Raw genomic sequence first — 11,388 nt, 5'->3', positions numbered from 1 at the left:
AGGAATGGCCATAGCAAGAGAATGGGATCTTCCCCACTCTGCTCTGTGCGATGTAGTCTTTAATCTTCTTGTTTTGTGAGGTTTAAGAAAAGAGATTCTATTGCCTGACGCTTCCTTCCTCCCCTGGGTAAGAAGCAGATAGATAATACTTTAAAGGTGCTTTGAATTCTTAGTGAGGAGAAGCGCTGCTTAAATTCAAGATTCTGTTATCCAGAGACATCATAGAAAATTGTAAAAGCTAGAAAAAAGTGTACCTGAACAATTAAAAGAACAATAGAAACTCAAGTCGGAGCTTAAAAAAAAGAGCACTTTGCGAACAGGTGAGTGTCAAGTCTGGATTCCAAAGGCACTGAAAGGTGATGAATCATTAATAAGCTCTGTTTACCATTTCTCAGTGAGCCACCTGTGTCAGTCTCATAATCCTCAACTGTCTGCCTTTTATTTACATCTACCTGAACCTGAAGTCTTCTCCCATCCTGTCTGCTAACGTCTCATCCTTTCAATCTCTTTCAAGAAGGAAATAAGCAAATAGGTCTGCATTCTTTGTGAAGACCTCTCAGGCTCCCTACGGACAGTATCTGCTGTCTCTGAATTCTTTCTATTCCTCATTTCTATTCCCCAGGCACTCAGCACTGTCTAGCGCTGTGATCGTTTGCATGTTTGTCTACAGTGTTGTTTTGTGTCTTCCTACTACTCAGATCTTTAAACATAAGAACTATGTTTTATTCATCTTTGCAGAACTCCTCCAAAAACATCTATGGAGTAATAGCACAGATAGGAAATGAATGAATGTGTAAATTGCTCAGGAAAAAGGTTCTGCCATAATTTCATACTCTGGAATTAGAAGTACAAGCAAAAAAAAAAAAAAAAAAAAAAAGTGTACTTAACTACTTAACGAATTTGCTATGTGCCCTTCCCTGCTGGGGACTTTAGTCAACATGCGATCCTGGGCTACAACATATATTTTATAGCTGCACCCCTATTTTAGCTCATCTGCCTTGCCTCATTTTCCATATACATAATAACAAATAAAGGGGAAAGAGAAAAATAAATAAAAGCCACTAAAAACCTTTAGCTTTATTATATGCAAGGTGTACCATCGTATTTATGCAGAAACAGATGGTTCTGTGAGCTTGGCCCCCATGAGGCTCAAGAAACCAAGGCAGTGGTTTTTATTTCTTTACAGATCACTCAGGCTCTCCTGGGAGGAAATATGACCTCTCCAGCCGTGTTAGCAACCATGCCCAGGAATCACCTAGAAGGAGGGAGGTGGAGGGAGGAAGAAAAAGAAGGGAAACTGAGTCTCTCCATGAGCCTTCTTTTCTCAGGCAGAATACCCAGGATGTAATCAATCGCCCCAAAGACCACTTTCTCTTCTTCCAGGGGTTAAGATGCAAAGGTCCCTTTATTTACGTGAGTACCTGTGTAACTAATAAGGCATTTTTTCAACTGGAACTGTTAGGGTCCGTGATCAAAGGAACAAGACTGATACAAAGTGAAGCTTTATTTCACGCCACGCATGGAGAATCAAACCGACCAGTCGGGGCCACCTCTTACAGAGAGAGCGACGCCTCCCAGCCTCACAGACTAACTTTTATAGAGCAAAGGCTATGCGGTTGAGTCTGGCCACACACAGGTGGCCAATGAGATTGTAAAACACAGAGAAAGTTGCATAGTCATACTAGGTCACAAATGGGTGGCCAATTGAATTACAATTCATCCTATAGTAGCTATTTGAACTAGCCTATCACCTTGGTAAGAATCGGTGTCCAAAAAGCCCAAAAGGGGTCCACATTCTTTAGGGAGATAGTGATTGGATGTCTCCACCGGGTCTGACTCATCCCTGCATTTGGGCTCTGTTATCTCTACCTGACCTGACCTGCCTTTGTATTTGGGCTCTGTTATCAGGGACTGGTCGACCATATTTTACTGGTTTCCCAGACTTGCTTTTAAGTAAGTTCCCCGGGGCGGGGGGGGGGGGGGGTGTCAGTTTAAGTTTTACTGCATAAACAACAAACAACAAAATCACTGTTTAACCCAGATGAAATTGCTCTAAGTAGGCCCTTACAGAACAATGGAAGTAGGCTCTCCCTGACCTAGCTGCTAAATCTGAGGATGAATGGTCCTCATGCAAGCCAAGGAGGGAGCAGGAGGTTTGTCTGGGACCAGAGCCAAGTTGTGTGTGTCCTGCCAGGAACGTTGCAGCCCTGGGCTACCCTACTCCAACACTTTAGCTCTGATCACACAGTCCTCCTGGTGATCTCTGCACACCTATAATCAAATGGTGAGCTGGGAAAACGCCCTCTGTTAGGAATGTCAGCACAAAGAGGCAAAAGTAGTTTAACTCACTGCTTTCCAAGACTTGGTCACAGTCTTATAAATTCAGAACTGCTCTGGGGACGAGCTGCATCAGAATCACCTGAAGTGTTTATTTAAATGCAGGTTGCCAAGTTCTCCCTCTAGGACTCTGACCCACTGTCCCTGCAGTGGGCCTGGAAAATCTACCTTTTAAGTAGGCACTCTGAGTGGTTACCCTGACATTAGAGAACCATTCCTTAAAAAAGTAAAAAAAAAAAGGGGGGGGACGCCTGGGTGGCTCAGTGGGTTAAAGGCTCTGCCTTCAGCTCAGGTCATGATCCCAGGGTCCTGGAATCGAGTCCCGCATCGGGCTTTCTGCTCAGCAGGGAGCCTGCTTCCTCCTCTCTCTTTCTCTCTGCCTGCCTCTCTGCCTACTTGTGACCTCTCTCTGTCTGTCAAATAAATAAATAAAATCTTTAAAAAAAAGAAAAGAAAAGAAAAAGGAGCATGTCTAGATATTTCTCATTTTTTCCCTAACCATTTCAAAACAAAGATAAATCAATTGAGACATGTGGACAAAAAAATAATTTCAAAGCCTAACATAATAATAGGAAAATCACTTGTAGTAAAACTTAACCGAATATATAGTAAAATTTACCCGAATCATCATAAGAAAACACTAACAAATGTGTGAGCGTCACAGAGGGCGGTAATTACTGTCGATAACACCACCACAGAGACAGGTGGGAAGCCTCACGCCATCCACACTGCTTTGACCGTCTCTTTCTGACAGAGTGCCTGTCTATGTACTTGAACCAGGTCATTAAGGCCAACTTGCTCTGCACCACATGTGGCGGGGGGAAGATGGGACTTCATTCTGGATCGCTTTCAGTTTTTCCAGAATCCTGTGCAGGATTACATGAGGAGATGAAATGTCATCTCACACAAGATGCTACCCAGCTCTAATCAAAGCGCTGGAAATCTGTGTAGGAGATTTAGTCAAAGGAAACTGGCTATTGCCCCCTGCTCACTGTGACCTGTAAGTATTCTGAGCTCCTCTCATTCTCAAGATACTTTGGGCACCAGGGGTGGTTCTGTGAAAAGGACTCTGAAGTCCAAAACCAAAAATAGGGATGGAGAAAAAAGTGAGCGAGCACATTCAGTGTTATGTTCTGTTATAATACTTCTTTATCATATCTCTTTCTTTTAATATCTATAATATACTATATCTTTTAATATTTATAATATCTATAATTTTAAAATATTATCTGTATAAGCAAAGACCAGATCCTATAGAATAGGATTGAAATGCATGACCATATTTGCATATTATTTTTAAATGTTTTTTCACTGTAAATAGCAACATTATTAAATTTTTAAAAAACAGGAAAGGTAAAAATAGCACTCATAATGTTGTCAACCCGACACAAGCACTGTTAAGATTTTGGTATATTTTGTTGCAAGTAGGCTTTATTCATAAGCACGTTTAACATAGTCAAGCAAATTATGTGTCCTCTGCGATTGCAAGTGATTCGCTTACTGTAGAATTAGTGTTATCCCATGCTGCTATGTGTTACATTGAACCATATGAAATTACTGATATTTGACTATTTGATATTAAAAATATAGCCACTTCCTGTGGTCCAAACCAGTGTTTTCCTAATTGTGATTTGAAAGTCAGAATGATTATCATATAGATAGGCTGCTCCTTCTTCTTTGGTACCTGCTGTTGGTAATGAGTACCTGTTATTTCCCTGTTCACCTTAGTGTAAATTGCATGCATAAAAGAAGGACATAAAGACTAGCTCTCACAAGAAGATCCAACAGATTTGCATTATATTGTTGTGCTGAATGAGAATTAATCAAGTAGGAACAATGTACACTGTAAATGAAGCTAGCCACTGGCATGCTTAATTAATAGGCCCACTTGCTTGGAAAGTGTGCCCAGCAAATCAAGAAAAGTTTGCGCCCGCCTTTCCCAGACTATCCATCAGTAGGTTCACAAACTAGACTCCCAGCTAGCCCTCTTTGCTTGTTGACTTCTGCTGTGTCTATGTATGTGTGCGCATACGCGTATGTGGCTGTATGCATGTGTTTGTTTTAGATTTAGCTTTAAAATGCACTGTAAAATCAAAGATGCATTTCCTTAAGTCTACCTATGAAAAGCTTGACTCTTGTCAATCTTTGCCACGTTTAAATGTTAAAGCGAGTTACACAGTTTCCCTGAAGCACAGAAAAGCAAAGCTGTTACTTCCACTCTAGTTCTTGGGTTTAGTGTCTTGGTTTTGGGGTTTGGTTTCTTCCTTTAGGTGTTTATTCCACAAATCCAAAGCAGGTGGAGGTACCCACGGCCTCTCTGTCTGATGCTGTCTGGTCAGCGCCCAAGCATACCTCTCCAGGCCTTTGACACTAAATACTCTTGGCTTTGCCAGAGCCTGGGATTCCGGGATTCCCTTCTGGGTGCTTCTTCCATGAAACAATGGGAAATAGAAGCAATTTGTGGTAACACACATTGTGGGAGTTTTAGGTAAACGAAACACCAAAAGAAAACCCTATAAATTCTCCTGTCTCTCTGTGCTTGTTTATAAATAGGTAGCCCTCTGAAAGAACTGATCAGATTTCAATAAATTAAGTTCATGGCTTAATTTCCTCCAGTCTCTGACATAAATGATATGTTGTCCTTCTTTCTTCCAAGAAGGGCAAACCTTGAGTTTTTCTTGGGGACTACCCCAATGTCCCATAAAGAGAAACATGACCAAATATTTTCCTTTAAAAAGGCAGTTTCTGGGGCACCTGGGTGGCTCAGTGGGTTTAGCCTCTGTCTTCAGCTCCAGTCATGATCTCAGGGTCCTGGGATCGAGCCCCGCAAGGGGCTCTCTGCTCAGCAGGGAGCCTGCTTCCTCCTCTCTCTCTCTGCCTGCCTCTCTGCCTACTTGTGATCTCTGTCTGTCAAATAAATAAATAAATAAAAATCTAAAAAAAAAAAAAAAAAGGCCATTTCTAATAAATAAATAAATAAATGCATGAGAGAGTGAGTCAATGAACGAATGGCAATTTCCCATCCATGCTGTGACCCACAATCAGTTGAAGTGATCTACAACTCTTTCCAGTAAATATATTTTTTTCTTTTTTCTAGTTTTTTTTTTAAAGATTTTATTTATTATTAATTACTGGGCATCCTAATGGATCTCACTTACCTAGAAGGCAGAAAGAATAGAGAGACCATGTTTAAGAAGCAGCAGTGACTAAGCAGAGACAGCCAGTAGGGGGTGTTTGGTCACTTTTGGGGTGCATTCAATGACCTTGTTTTTGCCTTTGCTCAGACATGACTGTAGAGTGGACTTGGTTTGCTCCCCTTGTCTGATACTGGTGACCTTTGAAGTATTTATGATCAACAGGAAAAATCAGGGTCCAGCTGTGAGTGCCAGTCTGCTTTTTTCTTTCTCAGAAGAGAGAGTCTTCAGATCCAGCCCTAAGGCACTTCCAGGCTAGTGAGAGATAAAGAAGTCCACAGCCCTGATTTTCTTCTCTTTTTTATAAGGAGGTGGGATGGAATAGGGGAGGCGAGGGGTTTGTGTTCTCACAATAAAGTCAGAAAACTCCATCTCCTCTCTGCCACCTCTGTGGCCAGCAGGGTGATGTTGCTCAAGAAACCACAAAGGAGGTGAGAGGACTTCAACATGGTTAACCTTCCAGGGTTCAGTGTAGTGGTGTGCTCAGTGCCGTTCTGTGTGCTTGTGCGTAAGAGAGCTTGAGAGGACTGTGCCTTACACACACAGGCTCCCCAGACTCCAGGTATAATCCATTCATTAAGATCAAAATCCCAGGACCCCTGGGTGGCTCAGTTGGTTAAGTGGCTGCCTTCGGTTCAGGTCACGATCCCAGCATCCTGGGATCGAGTCCCACATCGGGCTCCTTGCTTGGCAGGGAGCCTGCTTCTCCCTCTGCCTCTGCCTGCCACTCTGTCTGCCTGTGCTTGCTCTCGCTTCTCTCTCTATGACAAATAAATAAATAAAATCTTTTAAAAAAAAAATCAAAATCCCTTTAAGGGTTCTCCTTCCTCCTTGTCCATCCAACCAGATAACAGGCATGAAGACTGGGAGAAAGCAAGAGCAGGAGAGAAGAAAGGAAGGTGTGCGTGGGCATGTGTGACTCTGTGTTCTATGGAAAAGCTCGCCCTTGTGACCATTTCAGCTTCTAAATCTTAGCAAGGTGAGGGCTGGGAGCATCAGCTACTCAGAGGAGCCTCTGAAGAAGGGGGGACAGTCAAAGGTGAGAAAGTGAGGGCTGAAAACAATGCGGGGATAGGCAAGTGACAGCGGCCACTACTGTTGTGTCCTTTGTTTTTAGAAGATCCATAAGACCAAGACCCTCTGCAGTTTCAAACTGAGCTTAAGGCAACATGAAAAGAAAGCACTAGAATTGTCTCCCTCTACTACTGTGTATTCAACCTTGAGCACACTCCCTACTTTCCTTGCCTTGACTTTTTGAAAAGAGAGCAAGGTGGTTAGCCTAGAAGAGGCTTGGGGAAAGAAAGAGAAGAGCAGAGTGTGGGCAAGCCTCAAAGGCAGGTGAGAGCCTCAGGCTGGTTTGCACATGCTCAGAAGTGGGGAAACCACATTTCCACTGAGGTGGCTAATGAAGACTCTAGCCCCACTTCCGCCCAGCCCCACCGCTGGGGAAAACCTGGAACCCTGGTTTCCTTCCACCTGTCCATTCACAGACCTAAGACCATCTGAATAATGACTGAGTTCTCCACTGCAGCTTTTCAAACACAGAACTGTCATCCACCACCAATATAATTTTATCACTGACAGGCCAATGGAACTAAAGTTAACCTAGACTTGCGTAACAGTACAGGCCTATAAACGTATGCTGTGACTTTTTAGAAATCAGTTGCTGAAAACAGATGCATAAAGGAGAAAGGGGGGAAAATGAGAGGGAGGCACACCAAAAGACACTCTTTAACTGTAGAAAACAAACTGAGGGTTGCTGGGGGGAGGTGGGGTGGAGGATGGATTAAATGGGTGATGGGCATTAAGGAGGGGTCTTGTTACGATGAGCCCTGGGTATTATATCTAAGTGATGAATCACTGAATTCTCCTGAAACTAATATTACACCATATGTTTACTAACTGAAGTTTAAGTAAAAATTTGAGACATTGAAAAAATAATCAGTTGCTGATTGTCATTTATCAGAATATGTCTTCAGCCAAGTCCTTCGTTAGAGCATACTAAATAAACAAGACATATATTTTAATCAGAGCTGCTTTCTGGGTTGTGTTATTGTTGTCCTTGACTAAAACTGTGTTTCCCATTTTCTAACTGGAAGGTAAAGCTGCTATAAAACTGTGGGAATACTTAAGTTACAAAAAATAGGAGGAAATGGCACACCCCACGCCAGGTATCAAGCGGCAGGATGGGCAAGCACCGAAAAGGACTCGTGAACAATTTCAAATACCTTGAGAGAAGTCAGTGTCGCCGTAATAGACTGAAAAATACGCAAGTGACACAGACCACATTCTAGAAAAGGAAGAAAAATGATGAATCATTTCTGAGTGTCAACTATTGCAAGGATGGCTGCTTCTGGGGACCGATTCCATTCCTTTGATAAAGACACCAATAGATTAGAAAGGGAAAATCTCACTATAAGGAATTGTGACTTCAATTCAGAGTGAGAGTAAGGAGAGTTATATATTCTTGTGTAATCAGTAATCTTCTACTTGTAAATTAATGTGCTCTTTGAGATGAAAGAGGATGTGATTTCTTAGATATGACAACAACTACACGAGGCGAAAGAGGTTGGTGAACTGGGCTTCATCAAAATTTAAAACTTCTCTGCTTTGAAAAACACCATCAAGAAAAATAAAAGACAACCCCAAGACTAGGAGACAATGTTGTGCCTGAGTTTTCGCGTCCGAGAGACCACTACAGAGCCAACACCGATGCAATCACACGAGGGTTTATTCGACAAGCTTAAGCTTGAGCCCAAGTATACCTGACACAGCAGAGTAGGGACTTGGACCCCGAGCTTAGTTAAGGCAGGGGTATTTATGGGTTCCTGTTACTAAAGCAGGCTGGGGGGTCTCTGGAACCAAAGTAGGGTGGGCGTCTTTAGAACTAAAGTAGGGTGGGGCTTCTTAGAACTAAAGTAAAGTAGGGGAAAGTTCAGCCCTTGGGCACAGGGGTCTGAGATGGCTGTACTTCTGCTAAGGCTAAACCTGAGGTGGGATGGCCTTGATTTTTCTCAGCCTCCACAAGAGTATTTGCAAATCATGTATCTGATAAGGGAATCATATCCAGGATATATAAAAAGCACTTACAACTCAATAATAAAAAGATAAATAACCCCATTTTTTAGAAGGCAAAATATTTGAATAGACATTTCTCCAACAAAGAGAGATAAATGGCTCCTAAGCATTTGAAAAGAAGCTCCTAGCTAGTCATTCAGGAACTGCTAATTCTAACCACAATGGGATACTACTTCATACCCTCTAGAATAGCAATTACCAAACAACAGCAGCAACAACAAGAAGTAGTGGCAATGATGTAGAAACCGCCTATAGTGTTGAAGAGTGGAACTTTCATACAATGTTGATGGCAATGTAAAATAGTGCAATCACTTTGGAAAACAGTTTAGAAGTTCCTCAAAATATTAAACACAGAATTAGCATACAACCCAGTAACCTGGGCCTTATGGGAATTCTAACGGGTTATATGGTGACTACTAATGGGTACAAATCTTCTTTGGGAATGATGAACATGACCTATAATTATTTATGGTGATAGTTGCACAACTCAGTAAATATACTGAAAACCATTCAATTATAAACTTCAGATGGGTAAAATTAATGGTATGTAAAATATATTTCATAAAGCTCTTAAGAGTCAACACGAGGGACACCTGGGTGGCTCAGTTGGTTAAGCAGCTGCCTTCAGCTCAGGTCATGATCCCAGCATCCTGGGATCGAGTCCCATGTCGGGCTCCTTGCTTGGCAGGGAGCCTGCTTCTCCCTCTGCCTCTGCCTGCCATTCTGTCTGCCTGTGTTCGCTCTCTCTCCCTCTCTCTCTCTGACAAATAAATAAAATCTTTAAAAAAAAAAAGAGTCAACACGAATGAGGGAATAGCAACCATATTCACATTAAAAAAAAAAAAAAAAAACAGCAGAATTGTCACTGTTTCCATTAGGAAATTTTTAGTAGCCATAGTCAGTAAAGACTTGACTTTAAGTTTGCACTAAAATTACTTGTCAGAACTGGAGACTGGTATCCCACTGCTATTTACTGAAAATGATTAACTTTTGATGCATTAGTAATATCTAGGGAAAAGGAAACATAGGGGTCTCAGTAGGGTTCCCTTAGAAGGTCATGTGATTTCTGAGAAACAAACCACTAGGTCTGAAGTTGTCAGTATGTTAACACCAAACATCCTGAAAGAACATACGATCATGTGTATTAAGACCACATCCTCAGCTCAGAAAGGATCATAAAACAGTTCTAATAGAGAGTGTACTGAATATTGTTCCTTGACGGACTGAGGTTCATCTGTCTTAAACAAAGAAGTTTCTCAATATTAGAACAAAATAGCCATGTCTGACTACATTTTCCTTCTTTAGCTAAATCTAGAAAGAAGGAAGAAAGGAAAGGAGACAGTGGGTGGGGGGAGGAAAGGAGAGAGGAGAGGATGAAGGGGCGGGGAGGGGAAACTCAGTATCTTTCCTGTATCTCAAGGTGTATAATCAAATACACCTGTCTGTGGAAACCCCGACAGCCAACACTCCCTATCCCCACTCCCTCTGTCTTCACACCTGCCACAGACTTCAGGTAGGAGCACAATAAATAATCTTCCATAAAGTGGGGAAGGAAAAATCTAGGCAGGAGCTTACTAATAAATAAGACTTTCTTCTGCATTTCCACTTGCCCTATTAGTCCTTAGATTGTAAGGACCTATTTTACTATCCCTGCTCCGCTCCCCACAGGGGAGCCTTCACACCCAGCTCTAAGTGTGAAGGCCAAGAAAAACAAGGCTGTACCCACCTCAAGTCTAGCGCTGACATAAGTACAGCCATCTTGGCAAAGCAAAAGCTGGCACCTTGCACGGTAAGAGTGGGTTAGCATAAGAATGGCCATCCTGAAGGCTGGGAAGCCATTTTACTGAGCGTCCCTAACCAGCCCACACTGCGCACATAACTTGAGTTAAGAGAAAGTAGCTAAAACCTGGAAAAATAACTTAATCATATACCACCAGGGTGGCTAGGTGGTGGTGCCATAGGGACCAAATGTTAGAGAAAAGCAAATAGTTAACTTGCAGAGATCACAATCCTGCAAGACAGGAATCTCCCTTGGTTTGCAAATGTCCTGGTAATTTACAACAAAAAGGGCTATCTCTTCAATGGCCCAATTTCCAGAGACAAATGGCTCAGTTCCTCAAGACCTAAGGTCACACTATAAAACTGAAGGAGGCTAAGGCAGAAGGAAATGTAAATAAAGTTAAATTTCTTCTAAACTTAAATCTCACTTAAGTGCCAGGATGGCTCCAGGGTGACGCCGGGGTGGAAAAAGGTTAAACAAAGTTAAACTGTCAAAGTGGGGTGCAAGATATGTATGTAGCTATGAAGAAGTGCCTTGAAAATACTATATAAACCCTTGGCTTTGAGTGCTCGGGGTCCTTGTTGAAACCCGCTGCGCCAGGCGGATACTTGGACCCCAGCTAGCTGGAAATAAACCTCGCTGTGTGACTTGCATTATCGAGAGTGTTCTCTGTCTAATTGAGGGGTGGTCGACTTCGTACCCTAACAATATAACCCAAGGAGATAACCAGGAAAAAATTTGGTTGCTGACCAATTTTTTTCAAAGTTCTAATTTAAGTCTTAATAGATTCCATTAGTGGAAGCAGAAGATAGTATTGCTGCTGATGAGAACTAGAATCCTCCAAATTCCTGTGAAAACACATTAGAGTCTCCCCTTTTGTACTACGTTCTGAGGGCAACAGGGTCCTCTCATCCCCACCCACACTATCGAGTTGCCCTCCCCTCCCTCAGCAGTCCTAGCAAAGGAAAGCATGACCACTCGTAATGAGTCATTGTTCAC

This window comes from Mustela nivalis (assembly GCF_964662115.1).
Source record: "Mustela nivalis genome assembly, chromosome: 3".
In the NCBI taxonomy this organism is placed as follows: domain Eukaryota; kingdom Metazoa; phylum Chordata; class Mammalia; order Carnivora; family Mustelidae; genus Mustela; species Mustela nivalis.
The sequence above is the reverse complement of the archived record's forward strand: the minus strand, read 5'-3'. Positions refer to the sequence as shown.